Genomic DNA, 23751 nt, shown 5'->3' with positions numbered 1-23751 from the left:
TAAGCATGGTATAATGTTCAGCTCTACCTTTGGACTTCACTGTCAATGAAACCTCTTAAAAAAGATATTGTAACTAATAAAATTTCTCCAAGTACGTACTCTAATTGTGTCATCAAGATTGAGCCTGCCAGGCAATAAAGCGCCATATATCCTCACATACATTAGAAAATAGTACGTCACTTTGCTAAACTTGAAGATGGAAGTATTAGCACTTACATGAGGCATATAATTTCCACGGTTAAAGTTTGAAGACAAGGTATTAGTATTAAACCAACACCTAGAGTAGAGCAACTGGCAATCAAGTCTAGGTATGCCTGAAAGTGCAAGTGCGTATTGTTTTATGTGACTAACCTGATAACTCAAGCATTAATAAGTGCTTTACAAAGATATAAACAAATTAAGGATAGTTTTAAGTGTCAGCGTTCTTACATATATCCAGTTCTAAAGGCTTTTTCCTTCCAACATAATGAAAGGTAATATGATTTCAAGTGCTTTGAACATGTATTCACCATTCTGAACAAACATTGGCAAGATGTTACCCCAAGGTGCCCAAATAATAAGTAAAGCATGACTAACAAACATGGTACGATAGCACTAACAAGTTGGGAAGTGCACACAAAATTAAAATGATGTGCATGTGTGCAGTAATGGAAAAATAATTCAGCAGGTCACAATATCTGAAAAATAAACAGCCCGAAAAAACCATTGAAAAATCATTCTTTTGAGGAGAAGAAAATACATGTTCATCCTAGTGAGGCACTACTAATTAATAAATACTACAAAATCAATAGCTGATAATAATGTAGTAATAATGAACTAACGATTTTCATTTAGCGCATGTACATTGAATTTATTTATTGTATTGAAGGGAGGATATTTCCTTTGCCGAGAGGAATCACTAACATATGTGAACTTCTTATGCAAATAAGTATATATTAAAGCACTAATAACACTGTATAGAATAACCTAAAATACATTTAGCTCCACATCGCTGAGAGCTCCATCCTTGTCGTGGTAAAAAAGATATTAAAAAGATGCAGAAGATAAACACTGTTTAATTAAATATTTCCATGGACAAATCACCAACATTATACAGAAGGTAACATACTTACATACTGATATACTGATATATGGGATAAAACGTAACCATGCTTCCCATAATAGAGTTTATGAGATGATGGGCAATGGCGACAGCTTAATGTATGCGTTGCCCGATGCACACAAAATAGTCCAAAAATACTTCTGTAGATGTTGTACTCATGCTGTCTTGTACAAAAGCAGTAACACGTAAGAACATTTAGGCTTGTATAAAAAAACAGTTCAGAATTTAGGCTTCAAAGATTACAAGGAACTGAGGAAGGCATACCATTGAGTTGCATTGCAAGTTTTCAATGTTCAGATCTTATACATGCCGTGCTTCTGCTATCCAATCCCTAGCTGATCATGGCTTCAGAAAACCTGAAATTGGATATCACATTTCTTTCAGCAATGGATGAAATTGCATTCATCTGAATGTATATACATCTCAAATTTCATAGAACAGTTTCACTCTCAATGGGAGAAGCAATCTCAGAAGGGGATGCGGGGTGGCCAGGTGAGATGCACAGCGTGTCAATTGTCGAGAGGGGGTGTAGAGGCCTTCCTACAAGACAATAAGGCCATCAAGCAAAAAATGTAATTAGTTACTGTTGGTCATCTATTACTCATGCCAGCTTATCTCCTGGGAAAAAGTACTACAAAATCTCCAAGTGTTCATAGACGCAACCAGACTTCAGTTATCCGTTGACACATAGCGAGTGCTCCTAAAGCAGTAAAACAAAAATTACCTATTTGGGTTGATCGTTTGGGAAACTTGGAAAAGAAAAGCATAAAAAAACAAGAGCTCCAAAGGCATAAAAAAGCAAATTATAAAACTATGTTGAGGCTAACCTCAGGATCATGCAGTGTGGCACACAAGAAATTCCATGAGGCAGCAGCAAGGTAATAATGCTCAGGATCATGCCATGTAGTAGTCCAAGAAGTACGAAGAGTGTTTCATTGCAATTCAGTAGAATAATTACTATTCAATGGCTAGACTGTCCACTTTTGCACTATCTCGGGAATTTATATTGTAATCACCAAACAATATAAGGCGGACAAGGTCACACCAATATAAAAAAACAAAAAATATGTCCAAAGTCAAGATTTCGATGAAAAGGAAAATATCACAATAACACAAATAAAAGTGGAGTGTGAGCTATGTGCCATTGCTTCTATCAGCAGTATAGAGAGAAAGCAAGAGTTTCAGCGGTTCATCGTAAGCAACACATGCACTCAAATTGTAGCTCGAGACCAATGTGCACAATCATATATGTGTGTCTCAGTGCAATCTCCGTTCATGTGTTTTGCAGCAACCATGTTTAAGCACCATTTTATTACTATGAGGTAACAAATATATGTTTTCCATAGCGAAGGTGTGGGTTGTTATTAAAGGGCAGTCAACAACTTTAAGATTAGTAGTTCTAACATCAGAAATCAATCCTACTATCATCCCTATTCTTCTTCCAAAGCGCTAAACTTTAATCCAATTATTTAGGCTATGATAGAATAATAATGTTGTATGTGTAACTGCCATCTAATATTCATGAAAGTTTCTCTATTTACCTCATCATGTTTCCTTGAAACTTGATGCACAGGCCAATGTGATTCAGAGTTTTTAGTGATGCTGCAGATTCTAGAAATGGGTTAGTCATATTCATTATTCTTGCAGAAGACAATCCACCGGATATTAGATATTGTTATTGTTTCATTAGTGTCCCGAGGCCCTCACTTATTCAGATCAAATCTCTAAAAAAAAGCGCATGATATATGTTTCTATAACTAAAGCTGATTCACCGCTCATTGTATTGGATGTACACAAGGTGTGAACACAGAAGAAATTGGCAGCAAACTGTAAACTAGTAGCCAAGATCTAAATTTCAACACTAAAACGGTCATCTATACTCAGAGAACAAGCAAACCAATTTCGTATTCTCTAACCAACAATTTACCATCATAGACGTTTACGCACACATACAAACAGCTGCCATCAGGATTCCTGAAATTTTATGAGCACATATTGAATTCCTGATTAGTGAGGATTTCAGAAATTTGTAGTCCAAGCAACTCGTACATTTGAAGTTTCGTTGCTTACCTTCCCGTTGTGTTGCTATGCTCCTGAAGTCGCCTAACTACAGGAAAAGGAGGCCAAAGTTTTGCTATATTTGGTTATCTACAATAGCATACAACATGTCCATATTAATCTGAAAAACAAACAACAGACGAAGGAAATGAGAGGTAGAGGGATTGGGTTATCCACAATAGCATACAACTATCCGTATTAATCTGAAAAACAAACAACAAAAGAAGGGATTGAGATGCCATGGTGGCTAGGGCCGGAGGAGGGCGGAGGCAGCAGCAGAGAGGTCGTTGGGCCGCCGCGCGCCCTGGTTTGAGGTGCGGCCACGTTCACCAGCGGCCGCCACCCCACGTGCGTCCAAGTCCCCAATGGCACCGGCAGGTCCCGCGTGCCTCGCCGATGACGAGCGCCCTAACCTACAGTCAGGCCGACGGTGGAGCGGTAGGTGGAAACTCCAGTTGGACAGGCCGTGGTCCTGGTGATGTGAGGTGTTGCGTGCGTGCGGCGGCGACGATGCGCACGACGGCGATGTTTGGGACGGCAGGCGTGGCGGTTGGGGCGTGTATCGGTAGCGAGGTGAGACAGGGAAGAGGCAGGGGAGGTTATGGCGTCAGGGGCGGCGTGGGTGGGGCGAGGGCATCGGACGGGATTTGTTTTTCGGTACCCAATTCCTGTTTAGCGGTAAGACGTGGTTAGTGGCTTGGTGTTAAACATGGAATGGATCTAGGATGCTAAATCTGAGAATTTTTTGTACGCTGCAGATTGTTTGGATCTGCCCCTCTCTTCCTTTTATAGAGGTAGTAGATGCATATGCGTCCACATATTCCAGGCTGCTATAGAACCACTGCTTATCCTTTATTCTCTTCTCTAGGCTCAGGTTCCACGAAAATACTCCTCTGTAATCGGGCATGCAACATCATAAGCTTGTCTTTTCCACATGGCTGACAGCTATGTCATGTTTATCAGTAAAGAGGAGTCTGGTTATTTGTATGTTAGCATAGCAGATAACCAGACTGATTGGTGAGACTAAAATGTGTGCATCCTCTCGCTTGTTGTTACGCAAGAAGATGATGATGGAAGATACATTACTTACATTCGTGCTGAAGTGTTACAGTATGCATGTTTTGCTTAGTTCAAAAATCTGAGATATCATACTGAAGAGCATGCGAATGATGTTCACTCTGTTATGCTTCTAAAGCATCTGAATGATGTTCATTGCTGTTTAAATGATGTTCATCTGCTATGGTTTGCTTCAGCTCGTGCGGATGGGAGGTGGATGCCTGCACGGATCCGGCGTCTCCGACCTCGGCATCCACAAGGAGCGGTGACAATTACATACCCAACCATGGGGCAGCAGCAATTCATGGTTGAGCCTCCCTCTACCTCTCTCACATTCCCTGATTTTGCTGCTGCTCTAAATTCACTTTCACTTGATTGAATCTAGTGCTACTGCTGTCAGTCCCTAGTCCCTAGTGCTACTACTCTAAATTCACTTGCATGTTTGACTAAATTCACTTGGCATTGCACTGCTTGCAAAATTGAGTTGCTTTCTTGCTGCCACAAAAAGTCAGTACTCCCTAGTGTTGAACCAGTATTTACATGCTTGCAAATATTGGTCTGAATCTGCAATGCTCCCTAAATTTGACTAAATCTCATGGAGTAGATTTCATTTTACCAATTGGTCTGAATCTATTTATACGCTTTACTGAATCGGCGGAAATTTCATTTTATACGCTTTACCAATTGGTCTGAATCTATTTATGCGCTTTTCTGACAGTTTTGGGCAGCAAGCTTCTAACTGAAAAACGAGTTCGTTATGCTCATAATTTCAAGTTGACCTCTACATATGAGTTGTAAAGCATGTTCTAAGGTTTCCGTAGAGTACTTATTTGCTTCGTTTGGATGTACGGTTTGAGAGCAGCCGTCTATTTTAGTTTGCTGTCCAGAAATATAGTACAGTTTTTCCGTGTAAACATAGTTAGCACCTCTGTTTTTGAAGTAGTTGCTTACTTACCTCAGTTTTTGAAGTAGTTCCTTACCTCTGTGTAAACTGAATTTGGTTCAGTTAAAAAACTGCACTACCTGACAGTTTTGGACAGCGAGCTTCTAACTGAAAAACGAGTTCGTTATGCTCATAATTTCAAGTCGGCCTCTACATATGAGTTGTAAAGCATGTTCTAAGGTTTCCATAGAGTACTTATTTGCTTTGTTTGGATGTACGGTTTGAGACCAGCCGTCTATTTAGTTTGCCGTCCAGAAATATAGTATTGTTTTTAAAAGCAACCAATTCATGATAAGACTTGGTGAGGCTGATGCACGTAGCTACTTTCAGTACCTTGTTAACAGTGTTGAGGACAAGCTAAATCCTGTATCAGGGTCCTGTTCTTGTAAACATTATGTAAAGCTAAAATTCTTCCGTGTCTTGCTCTTTTGTTGGTGCCACTATACATGTTAGATTACTAGATGTACTTGTTTCCATCTCAAATTACTTGGGTGTCATTCATATGCACATAAGATAATTGTATTGCAAAAAGATCTTTTATATAAATTCTGTTGGGCAACTTTCCATCTCAAATTACTTGTTTCCATCTCATGTGCCTTTAGTTTTTATTTTAAAAGTATTCGTGTAATATTTCTTATATCAGTGACATACTTTTTGTTCTCTTTTGAATGCCCAGATGTTTTGCATCAGCCTGTCATTGCTAAGGAAGAAATAGTACTTGAAGAAGCAGACTACATGTTTTCTTGTTGTGAAGCACTAGATAGTTCTATTTATTCTTTCCTGTTCTAGAGTATTTCAGCAGCTGAATGCTTGAATACGTAATGTTGTAGGTTACTTGGATCTGTATAAAATACAGATGTGATGGAAATTTGTAGAATGTGAGTTTTGAGATATTTCTATAATATTCAGCTAATTAGTGGTGATTCATATTGTTATTCAAACTGGTTTGAAAATCTTCGTTAAATGGGCTGGAGTTGGACCTTAAAGGCCAAGGATCAAATTATATTGGACAAATATTTTGGGTAAAAAATGAAATGAAAATAAATGAATGTGGAAAGGCCAAGGCCTAGGAAAGAAAAAGCCTGAAAAACATTGGGCTGGACTTATTTGGTTAAACATAATTTGACAGAAAAAAAAAGATAAAAAGGCCGAAATGTTGGGCCTGGCCCATGTGGTTGAATAAAATTAATAGGAAAAAAATAACATAAAAAGGCCGAATTGTTGGGCTTGGCCCATGTAAAACACCAAACTGGACCGGGCTGATTCTTATCCACGTCAGCTTGCCACGCTGGATCCTACGTGGTCTAGGGAGTCTGCTAGTGACCAAAATTTTGCTCGAAGAACCAACGACCTTTTACAGAAGGTCGTTAATTTCAGTTTACGTCCGCCAGCTTTTGACCTTCTGTTTTTTGTCACAAAAAGGTCGCAAATGGAAAACGATGACCTTTCAGCGGCCAATAGTGAGGATCACAAGTTGACATATTTCTTGTAGTGGATGCTGGACCCTAAACATCAGAAAAAATGAGTTGTAGAGGTTTGGTAGAAACACTAGTAGAAACGGGATATGGTAATTGATGACTTTTAGCTCATTGACATGAATCACAAATAGTTTCAACATGGCGCTCACCAACAAACGGAAGCTTATTTTTCCTAAGCAACTTTTCAACAAAAGAAAAAGAGGCATGTCCGAAACAATCATGCCATCGTGTGGACGTAAGCTTGATGGCACCACAACCTTGTTTATTGAATCTTCTAAACTCTGGAATCAACGGATAGAGCCCTTGAACACATCTACCTCGATAGAGTGTTTCCCTCGTTGCCTGATCCTTGATCAAAAAGAAATAAGGGTGAAACTCGAGAAAAACATGATCATCGATGGCAATTCGATGAATAGAAAGAAGATTTTTATGTGCACTAGGGACATGCAAAATTTTCTTAAGATGTAGTTTACGTCTAGGGGTACGAAATATTGAGTGACCAACGTGACATATACTCATACCTTCTCCGCTAGCAGTGTGGATTTGATCCTTGCCACGGTATTTCTCCTTCATGGTTACCTTCTCGAGCTCATTGGTGATATGGTTTGTGGCCCCGCTGTCGACGTACCAATTTGTGTCGACGGCCTAGGACCCATCAGCCGCCCCAGCAACCTTGTCATCATCCTAGGAGTCATCATCATCCTCCTCATACCTGTACCAGCAATCTTTTGTTGTGTCCAGGTTTCCCGCAGATCTGGCACCTTGGAGTGTCGGGGCGCGTCCTGTAACCGCTGCCACAACCGTGACGACGGCCCATGCCACCCGCGCGCTGAGGAGAGGAGCCGCGGTCACTGCCGCCGCCGCCAGATCGCCCCTTGTTGCGGGGAGTGCCACGTGAACGGGAGCCGCCACCCCGTCCACGAGGCGCCATGTTGGCTGAAGATTTGAAGCCGCCGCCGCCGGACTCGTGGTAATGGGCCACATGCTGGTCGAAGTTGGAGAGCATGGCGTAGAGTTCGTCGAGTGTGACGGGGGTGACACGAGCATCGAGACCAGATACCAGAGGTTGGTAATCGGCATTGAGCCCGTGGATGATGTAGGAGACCAGTTCATCATCCTAGATGGCATTGCCCGCCGCGGCTAGCTCATCTGCATATCCTCGCATGGCAGCAAAGTAAGAACCAACCTAGAGATTACCCTTCTGCGCGCTGATGAGGGAGGTTCGGATGTTGTTGATGCGGCTCGCCGAGTGCGACGAGAACATGGCAGCGAGCATCGTCCAGAGCGCGCTCGCCGTGGTGACCGTGGTCACCGTCACCAAAACCTCCTTTGTGAGGTTGGCCAGCATGAAGCCAAGGACCTGCTGATCCTCCCGGACCCATAGAGGGTGGAGAGGGTTGGGTGATGAAGTCTCCTTGCCTTCTTTGGTGGTGATGAGGAGCTTGGCCGGCTCCGGTGTGGTGCCGTCGACGTAGTCGTAGACGCCGGCGCCACGCAGTTGGGGGGTGATCTGCGTTCTCTATAGCATGTAGTTCGTGCGGGACAACTTCTCCGTCACTAGTAGAAAAACACCTAATAGTCCCGGTTCGTGAGGGCCTTTAGTCCCGGTTCATGAACCGGGACTAATGGGCCGTTACTAATACCTCCACCCATTAGTCCCGGTTCAAACAAGAACCGGGACTAATGTGCCTCCACGTGGCCCTGTGCGCCGAGCCCAGTCAGGGGCCTTTGGTCCCGGTTGGTGGCACCAACCGGGACCAAAAAGCATCCACGCGTCAGCATTCCATTGGTTGGGGTTTTTGTTTTTTTTTTGAAAGGAGGGGGGGATTGGGGGTTTTGGGGGGTTAATTTACGTGTTTCATATATTGTGTTAGCTAGCTAATTAATAGAGAGAAGTGTCCTCTCTTATGTCCGTGCTTGGTCGACTCTACGTACTATATATACATAAGTGATCGAGAGAACCATTCAGTACAGAAGTTCATGCATACCGAGAGAAGTGATCGATCGACCTCTCTCCTTCTCCGAGAGATTGGTCGAACAACAAGTATCTGACGCTACTGGCTACATACATGCATGTACAATATGTATAAGATCTCTTATAATTACAATCCCCTAGCAATTGAAATCAATTTCCACATGGTATTCTCCGGCTTTATTGATGACGTGGTCAAGAAAGAATCCCGCCAATTCCTCTTGAATTGCTTTCATGCGATCTGGTTCTAGGAGTTCATTCCGCATCTGCCACGTCTAATTTGAAGAAGGGGGTTAATTAATACATATATATGAATGAAACTCAACAGAAATGATGGTGTAATAAAATGAAATTGTGAATATTATTGCTTACGCACTTCATATTGTCTTTGAGAGTAGCCCCGCTTGTTTTTCAAAGTCGCGTTGTGGATGAACTCGCACACGTAGTATCCACAGAAATCATTCCCTTCTTCCTGCCACAAGCACTTTACGAGAAATAGAGGTCAATCAAACTGATAATGAAGCATTGTAAATGGCATTGATGAAAGTATAGCTATAGAATCAACGGGAGATGCGCGCAACTAGCTAGCCATTAGTACTTACTTTCGGGTATGTATATCGCAGCTCCTTCGGCAGTCCCGGAGCTTCTGCGGTGAACTGTTTCCAAACCCTGCAAGACAAAGAAAATAATTATTATTACTTGAGATATCAGGAAATGAACAAAAAGTTGCCGATATGGTGCGATAATGATCGATTGAACTTACTTGCTGAGCATTTCAGTCATGTCCGCATAGGATTTGGGATCTTTCCGTCTCGAGTCTAAGACGGTTACTAGTCCATGCTCAAGCTTAATCTCCAGAAGAATATAGTGGTACCTGCGCACGCATGCATAACTCATCAATTACATTACTATAACCTCGCTCGAGTAATAAGGGAAACCGAATATGCACACGACAGTAACACTCACTTGCTGTTGTAAGGAAAGAGTATGGTATCTTTGTTTTGATTTTTTATCAATGATTGTAGCACGTTGTCCTCGGCCTCTTTGATGTCCTTTTTAACTAGAAATTCATCTATGATATTTGTGTTAATGAACCCAATATCATAAATTTCTTGTTTTTTGCACTCGACGATCTTCAATCTGCATAATATATTGAGGATAATTAATTATAAATACATGAAATGAAAGAGCCGAGCTATATATAGAGACTTAATGACAGAAATAGTACTTACAGACAGTAGCAAAAGACCATTAGTTTATCGAGGGCCTTTTGATTGAAGAACGTGAAGAACTCATCAAATGGAACAGTCAACAGATCATTTGCAACGAGATCGTGCTCCTCTTTAATATGCAGATACAAAGCATTCTTACCCTCAGACTCTCTGCAGGTTTCCATGTACCAATTATGGAATCTTCGCATCATTGTTGTCAGAGATTTTTCATCTTTGACGAGAGGCTTCCCGTACTCGTATCTGTGTTCGTCCACCTCCAAGAAATCAGGAAGTGCATCGTCAGGCAGGTAATCGTCAAGATTGCCATAACCGGCCACCGTCCCCGGAGCATTAGACACATTGAGCGGGGGGCACGATTGCTGTGCTTGTTCGCCGAGCTGGGCAATTTTTTCCCCTTTGCTCGTTCTTTTGACCTTTTAGCACTGACAGTAGTTCCCGACCGCTGGGCTTGGAGATATGTCTGTTCAGTAATGCGCTCATAGTTGGTTCTCGGCGGAGACTTTGGTGGTTTCCTCAGGGCATCGATAGTGCGCTTTGCTTTCACCGGATCTACCTTCTCCTCCGGAGGTGGATGTCTCTTTGCTTTCACCCCTTCAAAGAACTCCTTCACGTGGGTCCGCACAATCGTATCGTTTTCCTCCTCGGACCTCTCGTACGGTAACTTCTCTAGAGGCTTGAGAGATGATGGACCGTATTTGTATTGCCTCCCGCCTCTGGTTGTGCTGCTAGACGCCGGAGCAGACGGAGCGGCTGCGGCGTCTGTCTTCTTTCGTGCTTGCTTACGAGGCGGAGGAGAAGGAGTACGACGCACCGGAGCAGCCGGGGCGGCGGCGGGTCTCTTTCGCCCTTGCTGGCGAGGCGGAGAAGGAGGATGCTGTTGGCTGCTCGGGAGCGCCGGCGCAGGCGGAGAAGGAGGCGGAGTGCCGCCATGCGCCAGAGAAGGAGGCGGAGTGCCGCCACGCATGCCCTGATCGTCACTCGCCGGAGGAGGAGGCGGTGGAGGAGGCGGAGTGCCGTGACTCGCCGGAGCAGGAGGAGGAGGCGGAGGCGTCTAGTTCAGAAGGTTGATGAGCTCCTTCTTCCATAGGCATGGAGTCTTCAAAGCAGAACCCAGCCTAGTCTCCCCTTCACCGGTAGGATGGTCAAGCACGAGGTCCTCAAATCCCTCCGTTATTTCATCCACCATCACCTTAGCATATCCTTTTGGAGTCGGCTGGCAGTAATAAGTTGTGCCGAGTTCACTAGGATAAACTTGGCTAACAACAGCGCCTTGACCTTCAAATTCATCCATCGTGCCATCATGTGGCAATTTTGAGACTCCGTGATACCATCCACGGGATAGCTGGCAGGAGCCGTCAAGACATGCTCCGGCTGAAGCAGCTCTGTGGAAGCCACACTGCTTCTCCGCTGAGATGGCGGGGTAGCTTCGGGGGAAGCTTCGGCAGGTCGTTTGTTGCGATCTGCTGCTTCTGGTTCCTCTTCTCGATCCTCTAGCCCCATTACCCTTTCGTGCAGCGCCTGCAGTTGGTCCTGCTCCAGTTTCTTCCTCCTCTCGTGGGTTTTGTAACCCCCTGCGTCTGGAAAACCAACCTTCCACGGAATGGAGCCTGGCGTGCCTCGTGTTCGTCCAGGGTGCTCAGGATTCCCAAGGGCCATTGTGAGCTCGTCCTTCTCCCTCTGCATGCGTTCTAGGTATATAAAATCTGACTAGAACTTGTTAAAACATTCTTCCTGTTGCTTGCCAGGTATATACTATCGGTGTCAAGTAAACAGTGCGTGCATGCGTGGTATCCCTTGTTTGTCTGTCCTGAAAGGTTACTAAGAGCGGGCCAATCGTTGATGGTCACGAACAGCAACGCCTTTAGGTTAAATTCCTCATGTTTGTGCTCATCCCACGTACGTACACCGTTTCCATTCCACAGCTGTAAAAGTTCTTCAACTAATGGCCTTAGGTACACATCAATGTCGTTGCCGGGTTGCTTAGGGCCTTGGATGAGAACTGGCATCATAATGAACTTCCGCTTCATGCACATCCAAGGAGGAAGGTTATACATACATAGAGTCACGGGCCAGGTGCTGTGATTGCTGCTCTGCTCCCCGAAAGGATTAATGCCATCCGCGCTTAAAGCAAACCATACGTTCCTTGGCTCACTTGCAAACTCATCCCAGTACTTTCTCTCGATTTTTCTCCACGGCGACCCGTCAGCGGGTGCTCTCAACTTCCCGTCTTTCTTACGGTCCTCACTGTGCCATCGCATCAACTTGGCATGCTCTCTGTTTCTGAACAAACGTTTCAACCGTGGTATTATAGGAGCATACCACATCACCTTCGCAGGAACCCTCTTCCTGGGGGGCTCGCCGTCAACATCACCAGGGTCATCTTGTCTGATCTTATACCATAATGCACCGCATACCGGGCATGCGTTCAGATGCTTGTACGCACCGCGGAAGAGGATGCAGTCATTAGGGCATGCATGTATCTTCTGCACCTCCAATCCTAGAGGGCATACGACCTTCTTTGCTGCGTATGTACTGTCGGGCAATTCGTTATCCTTTGGAAGCTTCTTCTTCAATATTTTCAGTAGCTTCTCAAATCCTTTGTCAGGCACAGCATTCTCTGCCTTCCACTGCAGCAATTCCAGTACGGTACCGAGCTTTGTGTTGCCATCTTCGCAATTGGGGTACAACCCTTTTTTGTGGTCCTCTAACATGCGATCGAACTTCAGCTTCTCCTTTTGACTTTCGCATTGCGTCCTTGCATCGACAATGACCCGACGGAGATCATCATCATCGGGCACATCGTCTGGTTCCTCTTGATCTTCAGCAGCTTCGCCCGTTGCAGCATCATCGTGCACATCGTCTGGTTCCTCTTGATCTTCAGTAGCATCACCGTATTCAGGGGCCACATAGTTGTCATCGTACTCTTCTTCTTCGCCGTCTTCCATCATAACCCCTATTTCTCCGTGCCTCGTCCAAACATTATAGTGTGGCATGAAAACCTTGTAAAGCAGGTGGGTGTGGAGGATTTTCCGGTCAGAGTAAGACTTCGTATTCCCACATATATGGCATGGACAACACATAAAACCATTCTGCTTGTTTGCCTCAGCCACTTCGAGAAAATCATGCACGCCCTTAATGTACTCGGAGGTGTGTCTTGAACCGTATACCCATTGCCGGTTCATCTGTGTGCATTATATATAATTAAGTGTGTCAAAAATCATTACAGAACATCATGAATAGATAATTAAGTGACCAAATTAATAGAAGTTCATCATCACATTAAAACCAAAGTACATACATAGTTCCCATCTAACAACATAAAGCTCTACAGAGCATCTAAATTAATTAAACCATACACTGAAACTATGTAAAACATTTCAATGTGTAAACAAATGCGATCATAATCGCAACCAATGTAACAACTGATCCAACGGCATAATGATACCAAGCCTCGGTATGAATGGCATATTTTCTAATCTTTCTAATCTTCAAGCGCATTGCATCCATCTTGATCTTGTGATCATCGACGACATCCGCAACATGCAACTCCAATATCATCTTCTCCTCCTCAATTTTTCTAAATTTTTTCCTTCAACAAATTGTTTTCTTCTTCAACTAAATTTAACCTCTCGACAATAGGGTCGGTTGGAATTTCCAGTTCAACAACCTCCTAGATAAATAAAATCTATGTCACGTTGGTCGGCATAATTGTCATAAACAATAAATGAACCAATAGTTATGAAAAGATAATATATACCACATCTGAATCATAGACAGGACGAGGGCCGACGGGGGCGGATACCAAAACCATCGCACTATATAAGATGCAATAATAAAAGTAAGAAAACTATACTAGTATCTATATAAATATACAAGTAAGATTTTTTTTCCTTTCAGAAAGAAGATAAGAACAAGAGGCTCACCACGGTGGTGCCGGCGACGAGATCGGCGCGGGCGATCGACGGCGGTGAAGACGGGGACGGGACGTGACGGACCGCTAAACCTAGACAAATATTGAGGAAAATGGAGCTTGGAGGTCGAGCTTGGAGAGGAGAAAGCTTAAGTAGTGTGGCTCGGGCATTCCATCGAACACCTCATGTGCATAGGAGGTGAGCTAGAGCACCACAAAGCTCTCCCCTCGCCGGCCACGAAAAACAGAGCACTGGGAGTGCTCTGCTCGCGGGCGAGGGGTAGATATAGGCAACTAATTGGTCCCGGTTCATGCCACGAACCGGGACTAAAGGGCATCCTTTGGTCCTGGTTCACGCCACCAACCGGGACCAATGGTGGTGGGCCAGGAGCGAGGCGCATTGGTCCCGGTTCGTCCCACCAACCGGAACCAATAGGTCCAGCCGAACCGGGACCAATGGCCCACGTGGCCCGGCCGGCCCCCGAGGCTCACGAACCGGGTCCACTGCCCCCATTGGTCCCGGTTCTGGATTGAACTGGGACTAATGGGCTGACCCGGCCTGGACCATTGCCCCCTTTTCTACTAGTGCGTGACCTGGCTATTGAGGTTGGAGGAGAAGGCACCGGAGGCGGAGGAGGAAGACATGGCTAGGCTTAGATGGATTCGACGGAAGCTTCAGATGGGAAAAGGAAGGCTCTGACTACCATGTGCGATAGCGGAAAACGTCTTGCCTCTCTCGAGGGACGTGGTTCGTGTTATAAAGAAGGGGGCGCGACCCCAACGATCGTTACAGAGAGAGATTCTCCAGGAGAGATTACTTGGAGAGAGGAGATAGAGATAGTTACAATTGTGATATGTTTAAACAGCCTAACAACCAAGTCTATCTCTATCATGCCAAACACCTCCTGGTTAGGATCTTCAACGTGTAACGTTATGTGCATGGAACGTTGTTTAACAAAAACCAATCAACCATGTCGGTTGCAAGGTACAACTGGTGATTTAGGGAGTTCAATTGCATGCATTGACTTGGAAATCTGAATTCCAATCAATTTGAGTGTAAAGCCTGCATCACTAGTGTATGATGAATTCTTTCATGCTCTTCTTGCATCATGGTCATGCTAGTCAATTCTTCATGAAATGGACACCATTCAATTGGGTCACACTTTTTGAGTTGCTAAGTTAAGTGAAGTTTCTACTATCACTCTGTCTATATATATACTTGAGACCATTTGACACCTTTTGTGTTTGTGTAAATTGGGTTGTGTGACTTTTGATGTGTCTTTTTGCTAGTGGGGTGAGATTTTAGAAGAAACTGAAAAGGAGATGTGAGTAGTTTGAACATGGCAAATTGGTGCTTTAACCAGCTGCCCCACAGACCGAAGCTCGGCCGGTAGGCTGCAGAGGAGCTGGCTGCTCCATGAGGAAAAGTAAAAAGAGGAAAGACAGAGAGGATAGGCAAGGGAAAAGGAGGAAGGAGATGACCATGGTGGAAAAGGGAGAGAAAAAGGAGGAAGCCTCCTGTTTGATTGTCTAGATGAACTGGTTGTGTCCTATGGTTGCTCAATTTTGCTTTCACATATAAATGATTCTGTTTAATTATGAATTCCCAAATGTGCTTGTGATAATGCCATATACAAAAGCCTGCACAACGGCCTTGGAAGATTATATCCTACTCGTTGTTTCGCTAGTGACCTCACCCAGATATTATAAGTATAGACATCTGGTAGAACATCATCGGCCTTCATGTCCTGGATGATGCTGGGGACCTCCTCAGGTTGGTTGACCTTTGTGTATAGTGTCATTAAGCCGTTGTACTCACACAGGTGCACATTGGAATACCTGCCACATAACCATATATAATTCAGTGTAGCGAAGTATTCATATATCGCAGCTCATATCACATATGTAAGGGCATTGCAGTCACAGACTCACAGTACACAAATTCAATTTTTGTTTCAAACAAGCGAAGCATGTATAATTCTTTCGGTACCCAAGACAAGGCCACAACACTACTGAAAAGCAAAGTATTTCAAACAGCCCAACTAAAAAGCAGAATGTGGAAATTATTATGGCTAATAATTCTGTGTTTTATTAATCTGACCCTCGTAGGGGTATATATAGAATACATGTGAGGGAAAGACTTGGAGTACAAGACAAGTCATAATAGGTTTAAGCTATTCTATCTCTATCTTAAACACATTAATATTCTAACATTCCCACATCAGTCATAGCGGCAGTGAAGCAGACGATTACGCCTGAATTTGAAGTCTTGTGCTTACGAAGTCTTCTCCGTTGCGCCATCATCAACTGCGTCTCTGATGGGTCGGCACCTGGGGCGGTGACTGCGTCCCCTTCTGGTGCCTTCCTTGTCTCTCCTTCTTTCCCTCCCGCAGTCATAGCGGGAGTGGCGTGGACGCTAGTGATGACGCGGACGCTATTGACTGGAGTTGTTTTCAATGAGTTGCTGTTGACCAAGCCAGTAATGTCGATGTCGAGGTAGCTGATCATGGTGATGTAGCCATGGTCGAGGTAGTCGTGGTCGATGGTGTAGTCATCGTGGATGATGAAGCCGCACAAAGCCGGAGGCGCAACAAATTGCGCTATGTTGTAGATGACGGAGCTGCAGTAGTGGGCGATGCACCTTGCGGATGTCAGAGGGTGCCGTCGGTGATGAGTCCACCGGTTTTTCCAAGACCGGAGGAAGCCCATGGAGCACACATCGGTTTTGCCAGAACCGTGTGACCGTGTAGGGTCGTCACTGTAATGATGTCGTGTCGATGCAGTCGTGCCGCCGTCGATGACACGGTCGATGCCGTCCTCGTGACGCGGTCATTGCTGTCCTCAAGGTCGCGTCTTGCAGAAAAGTTTGTCAGAGGACGCTAGGTGTCCATCTTGTGGACAAGGTGGCGGCGATGTGTTGACGATGATGGTGACGAAGACCACATTGTTGAAAACCTTGGCGATGAAGTATCGGCGATGGGGCAGCGACATATGTCGATGATGATACATCGCTTGAAGGCGTCCCTCTGCAGCAACAACGAAGTGTCGATGTCGTGCCGTGCAGAAGAAGTATGTTGACATGTTGCCGGTGTAGTCCTGTCTCGTACAGCTCGATGTTGTTTGGCTCAAGGGGAGTCGCAGATCGGTGGCTTGATGCAGAATAACTCATACAAACACGCATGTGGATGCGTGCGGACGTTCACCCTCCCGTGATCGATGCACGGCTGGTTGCTGCTGGGCAACGTCGCCAGGGCCAGCCATCATTGCCAACGAGATCAGAGCATCTCTCCCGCTGCGCGTCGAAAAGCCAGGGCACGTGCCCTGCCAAACCCTACTTCCTGTAGACCTTCCGAATAATTTTTTGGTTGTGCGAACCAAAAGGAATGGTGTTTTTGTTTTGTACCAAGTCTGAAACCGAGTGGATTTATTTTTTGTCCCATATTTTTCTATTTTATATTTTTTTACTGGGAATCGAAATCTTATATGGATAAAGGTTATTTAGGTTTCTTTACTATATTTAGTACAATTGTTATATGACACATGCTTGATAAATCATTAACTTTAGATCTTTTTTAGATATTTTTTGATTCATTCAACCGTGAAGTACCATAGGTATCTAGGAAATAGTTACTTCCAAGTGAATCTTTACTAGATACCTAAAATCCATTTTATTATGATCCATTTCGCGAAAAGCACCGGACGTGGAAATCACATGCACAAGCGACTCGCGTGACGTATCGATGGATACGAGCTCGGCCTCTGCCAGCTCTGTATCCGGCATCCAGAGGCCCAACCTCCACCGATTCCAACTATGTCGTATACCCAGTTGAAATCGGCCCACTATGCTCCGCCACCGGCCTAACCGAGCCCAGAAGCGAATTCAAACGAGTCCTCCTGGCCGCCCCCATCCCGATCCCCGGGACAGCTGACGACGGCACCGCCGGAGTCCGGCCGGCCACCGCCCGCCCCTTCTTCCGGCGCCTCATCAAAACCTTCTAAGATCCAATGAATTCCTCAAGGGTTAAGGCTCGGAGACTTACCTTCGGAAGAGGTCGCTTCCGTGGATGAATCTCGGACGGCGCCGTCCATTAATGCACCACCCGGCGGAAGACCTCCACCTTGTCGTTCTCTCATAGCCTGTCCCAAGCCTCGTCGTCCGGCGGAAGGATGCCGTCAATGTAACCTGCAATCTCCTCTTCGGAATATCCTACCTTTAGAGATTCACAAACATAGTCCGATGGCGTAGGAGAGTAGGGTTCTGCCGCCGCTCCGGCAATATTCTGGCTGTCCTCCTCATTGGAGTCCTCAGAGTCGGACCCGAGAGTCCCTCGCCGGGCAATCTCCGTCGTGGGCACCGAGGGTCTGGCAGCCGCGGAACCTCCTCGGTCGCGGTCGCCCGCCTACTCGCCCATCACACCTTGTCGGGTGGTGTGAGTCTCGTGGTGACTTTAGTGACTTCATTGATGTTCTAAGAAACATGGAAAAAGTTCAATTAGCCAGCCAACATGCAGAAGGCTGACTGCATGCGTCAGAACCATATCACTGTTGTTGGATCATTTCATATATGTACTAACATGCTTAGTAGTTAGGTCTAATGATTTCAGCAACGTGATTGACCAGTACCAGACTGTAGGTAATGGTCTGTCGACACGAAGGCCAGTCTTCATCATGGTCTCAAAACATAACATACCAATATTCTTTAGGCCTCCTTATGTTCACAGAATAGGTATATCAAAGGAATAGAAAAATCAGAGGAAGTTAGATGCCATGTAGAGGCCAGGGGTTATCCTCCTTTTCAAAAAAAAAATCTATTGAGAAAGAGATGTCATTTGATACATAGGATAGGAATTTTTCCATTGAGTTTAGGCTAATGTTCTTTTTTTATTTGAAGTGTGAAGGGTTGATTTCTATCCAACATAGGAATAGGAATCTCTTCCTTCAAAACAAAGGGCTCCAAAGGAATTTTCCTTTAAAAATCCTGTCATATGGAGTTCCTACAGACCAAATGATGCCTTAGAGTGCCAACATGGTTTCTGCATGTGGAAATTTTGCAACAGTGGGGATAAATGTTGCCCGGTTCTAGGGGCCATCAAGTGATAGTGGATAGCAAACGATGCCTGAAAATCTAGAATACCTATAAACCAGGAAATGCAAATTTGCAGTGCTTTTTTTGAAGAAGTGTGTTCTTTATTACCTCATAATGAGCTGAAAATTTGAAAGAAGTTGAAAACTATGTTAACATTATTTAGTACACTGAGTTACTCACCAATTTCCCAAAATGAACGTTTGGTACCTACCATATACTACAGGCACTATCTCGGTTGATTCTGGGAACTCAATTGCATTTTTGCCTGGCTGTGGCTGGTGTTGGCTTAATGCTTCATGCAATGCTTGCATTATGGTCATGCAGTTCTAGCATAATGTATGATGGAATCCTTCATATGCAACTCGGAACTCTCGCATCACGCAAATGCAATTTAGCCCACATGAGTTGTAATATTAGTATCACACTTGCTGCGCTGTTGGTTTAACTAAATTTTACCAGGTGGACTGCCTCTTTATACCATTTGCTCAACTTTCCTCCATGTGAAAATTAGCTGAAATTTTTAGAGCGAACTAAAATGATTATTTGCTCCAAAGTATACATGCGGTTAGCATGTTAACAACGGGAAATTATGTGCAGCTGACCAACACAAGAAACACTTACTCTTCATGAGCTACACGCCATTCAACATTATCACGCTTATTGTGCAGCTATAACCGGCATTTATTTAACATTGCTCACTCCATCTCTTTATATATTCTAAGGCACATGCACCTTTTCTGCTGGGTTCCTTCCGTTTCGTCATACACTACCACTGAACTTTTGATGTGCTTTTACTTTTTTGCTGATGAGTTGAGATTTTAGAAGGAACTGAAATGGAATGTGTACAAACCTCGATGGGGATCTTGGCTCATGCCCACTGAGAAAAACTGAAATTTTGACAGGAAATTGAGCTGCTGCAGATCCAAAATCCATAGAAGAATGCAAGCCCGACAACAGAGAAGGCTTGCAGTTGAGGAACATACTGTGATTTTCAGACAGGCGAAGGACAAAGGTACATTTGATAGGAAAATGCCCTGTTTTTTCAGCCGAACCTGTAGATATTTCTTCGCATGGGGTATACCTGATTATTAAACCCATTAACGGTCGCCACAATGGCGCCTCCTCATGCTGACCACCTCTTCATTTTTACTGTGCTGGCGAGAAAAAAAAAGAAAGGGGTAAAAAGGAGCAGAACGAGCGGAGACGCAATTGGGCAAAGACCTAGCCCGGGGTCTCCGCACAAGCTCATTCTCTCTTTGACGCTGCCTCCTCCTCTCCCCTCCCCTCGCACACGCAACCTTTGCCTCCTCTCCCTTGCCTCTTCCCCTTCTTCTCCTCGACATGAAATCAAGCTTGGCGACGGGGATTCAAGCGCCAGCGCTCCATATCCGGCGGAGGGGTGGCGCGCGCCGGTGGCGGTGATTTCGATTTGTGGTATGCCTCGTTGCTGGAGGCGGCTGCCCGATCCAGCCACTGGTGAACAAACTCCCGACCATCCCTCATCGCCTGCATCTCTAGCCTGTACTCGTTTCTGCCATCATCCTCGACGCGTCTGCCCCAGGAGGCTCGGGGTGGTCATGGTGGTGGCACAGATCGAAGCACCACTAGGAAAAAGGCTATAGATGAGATGGACATTAATGGCGCACCTGTCATGTGGTGCGCCACTACTATATAGCAGTGGCGCACCATGTGCAGGTGCGCCATTACTGTGGAAGACACTAATGGCGCACCAGGCACATGGTGCGCCACTAGTAACAATTTTTTTCTTCCAAACATACTAATGGCGCATCATGGCACGGTGCGCCATTACTAGTGCTAACTAGTAATGGCGCACCGGCCACATAGTGCGCCACTACTATTGTTTTTTTATTCTTTGTTTTGCAAAACTAGTAATGGCGCACCGTAGCATAGTGCGCCATTACTAGTTTAAACTAGTAATGGCGCACTGTGCCACGGTGCGCCATTAGAATATATACTTTATTTATTTATTTTGCAAAACATCTAATGGCGCACCAGCAGCAGGTGCGCCATTAGTAACCAGGGTTACTACTGGAGTCAATCCGTTTGGCAGCCAGAGAAGCACACATAGCATCTGGTCTGTGTTTGTGTGGATGTACAACCTTCCGCCCTGGTTGTGCATGAAGAGGAAGTACATTCACATGAGTATGCTAATTGACGGGCCGAAACAACCAGGTATTCAATCTGTATCTGGGGCTGCTGAAAGAGGAGCTAGACACGCTGTGGAAAACGCTAGCCAATACGTGGGACGCTGCAGAGAAAGAATATTTCCCTATGAGAGCCGCACTGCTCACGACGGTGCACGACTATCTCGGTTATAGATATCTCGCGGGGCAGGTGGTCCACGGATTTTCTGGATGCGTCAGGTGCATGGATGACACAACGTATCGCCAGCTAGATAGAGATCCCGGGTCTTCGAAAACCGTGTTCATGGGACATCGAAGGTGGCTTCGCGACGATGACCTGTGGAGGAAATGCAAGGATCTGTTCACTGGTGAAACCGAACCCCGAAGACGCCCGCGTACGAGGAGCGGCGATGAAATAGACCAGCTATTGAAAAATTGGAAAGATTGTCCACTGCCGGGAAAGAAGCAAAATTCGCCAGAGCCGGGAAAGAAGCGAAAGGTGCCAGAGCCGCTGCTGAAGGTATGGAAAACGAGGTCTGTTTTCTGGGACTTGCCGTACTGGAAGATCCACCGTGTGCCTCACAGCCTTGATGTCATGCATATCACGAAGAACGTGTGTGAGAGTCTGCTTGGTACCCTGCTCAACATGCCAGAGAGGACCAAAGATGGGCCGAAAGCAAGGGCAGACTTGAAATCAATGGGCATCAGGGAGGAGCTTCACGCTAATGATGATGATGATGATGATGATGATGATGAGGCGAAGCAGGACACGAAAAGTCGTCGCAAAAGCAAAAAGGCCAAGAAGACCGGAAATGACTACCCTCCCGCGTGCTTCACTCGAAGTCAGGAGGAGATCAAGCAGTTTTTCACCTGCCTCGTAGGAGTAAAATTTCCTTACGGTTACACGGGGAAGGTAAGCAGATACCTAGACCCAGCGAAGCAGAAGTTCAACGGGATGAAGTCTCACGACTGTCACATGCTGATGACGCAGATACTTCCAGTTGCAATCCGTGGGATCATGGACGCGCACATCCGTGAAATGCTATTTGGTCTATGCAACTTTTTCGACGTCATCTCTCGGAAGTCGGTTGGTGTGAGGCAACTCAGAAGGCTACAGGAAGAGATCGTGGTGATACTATGCGAGCTTGAGATGTACTTCCTGCCCGCATTCTTCGACGTTATGGTGCATCTGCTGGTCCATATCATGGAGGATATCATCCAACTCGGGCCGACATTCCTGCACAGCATGATGCCGTTCGAAAGGATGAATGGTATCATCAAAGGATACATTCGCAACATGTCACGTCCAGAGGGAAGCATAGCCAGGGGCTTTCTGATCGAAGAGTGCATCTCCTACTGCACGAATTATCTAGGCATCGAGGACCCCGTTGGTCTGCCCGTCAATAGGCACCTCAGCAGGCTCGCTGGATGGGGTCACCGTGAGGGTCGCCGCGAAATGCATGTCGACTTCGAGGGTCGACTCGCCGACTTTGAAAGAAAAAACCTAGTCGCGCTACAACACATAGACATGGTCGATCCTTGGGTGGTAGAGCACAAAACCTTTATTGAGAAGACGTACAATGACCGAGGCCAACAGAGGACGGACGGAGATATAATCAAAGACCACAACTCATGTTTCACGCGTTGGTTCAAGCAGAAGCTTCTGTCGTACCCTTTACATGAGGATTCTTCCGCGGAAGAACAACTAATATTCGCCTTTGTCACAGGGCGCCGAGCACAACCTGATGACCTATGAGGCGTACGATATCAACGGCTACACATTCTACACCGAGGACAAGGACATGAAGAGCAATGGTTATCAGAACTCCGGGGTAATGATGGAATCCTACACCGGTAACGACAAGGACAAATACTACGAAAGGATTGAGGAGATCTGGGAGCTGAGCTACACTGGAGAGAAGATCTCAATGTTCCGTGTCAGATGGACCAAGAGCGTCCTAAAAGAAGACCGGTATTTCACCACCATGGTTATACCCGAAGCCAAATCCAAGACCGCGGGCGCAAACGTCACCGCGAAAAATGAGCCATGGGTACTGGCTTCCCAAGTGGACCAATGCTTCTTCATTACCGACCCGCCAAAGCCCAGTCGTGTTGTCGTGAGGAGATGCAAAAGAAAGATCATTGGAATGGATGGAGTAGCCGATGAGCAAGACTTCGACAATTATTGCAACCCGAAGATCGAACATGACGACGACGATGAAGTATCAGCATACACCACAAGAAGAAGCATGACCACCCTACCTAAAGGACGTCCGTTCCATGGAAGAACTCCATTTGCGAAAAAGAAGGGCAAGAAGATTGTGAACAGATAGCTAGCTAGCTAAGATCGATTCTATTTAAATTGTAGTCTTCATTTTTCGATTGTATTTCATGGGCACTTTTTGAACTATCATGAATATTTCTAAATTTCTTAGGCACTTTTTGAATTCGATCCCCTTCCATCTTGATCGCTATCCCCCCTCGCCAGATCCCCCTCGCCGCCGAGCACCCCCCGCACCCTCCCCCGCTCCACCACCGCCGACGACCCCCACACCCTCCCCCGCTTCACCGTCACAAATGAATGCAACTAAAAATGCAAAAAAACAAATTTGATTATATTTTCAAAAAACAAATTTGATAATATTTTCAAGTAAAAAATTTGATGATATTCTTTTATATTCATAAATATTTTCAAATAACAAATCTGATGATATTTTTTTAAAAAAATATTACTGTTTTTATAAAAATTTATTACTGTTTCATATTCATA

The sequence above is a fragment of the Triticum aestivum genome, chromosome 4A (genome assembly GCF_018294505.1).
Source record: "Triticum aestivum cultivar Chinese Spring chromosome 4A, IWGSC CS RefSeq v2.1, whole genome shotgun sequence".
In the NCBI taxonomy this organism is placed as follows: Eukaryota; Viridiplantae; Streptophyta; class Magnoliopsida; order Poales; family Poaceae; genus Triticum; species Triticum aestivum.
Note: the sequence above shows the minus strand (reverse complement) of the source record.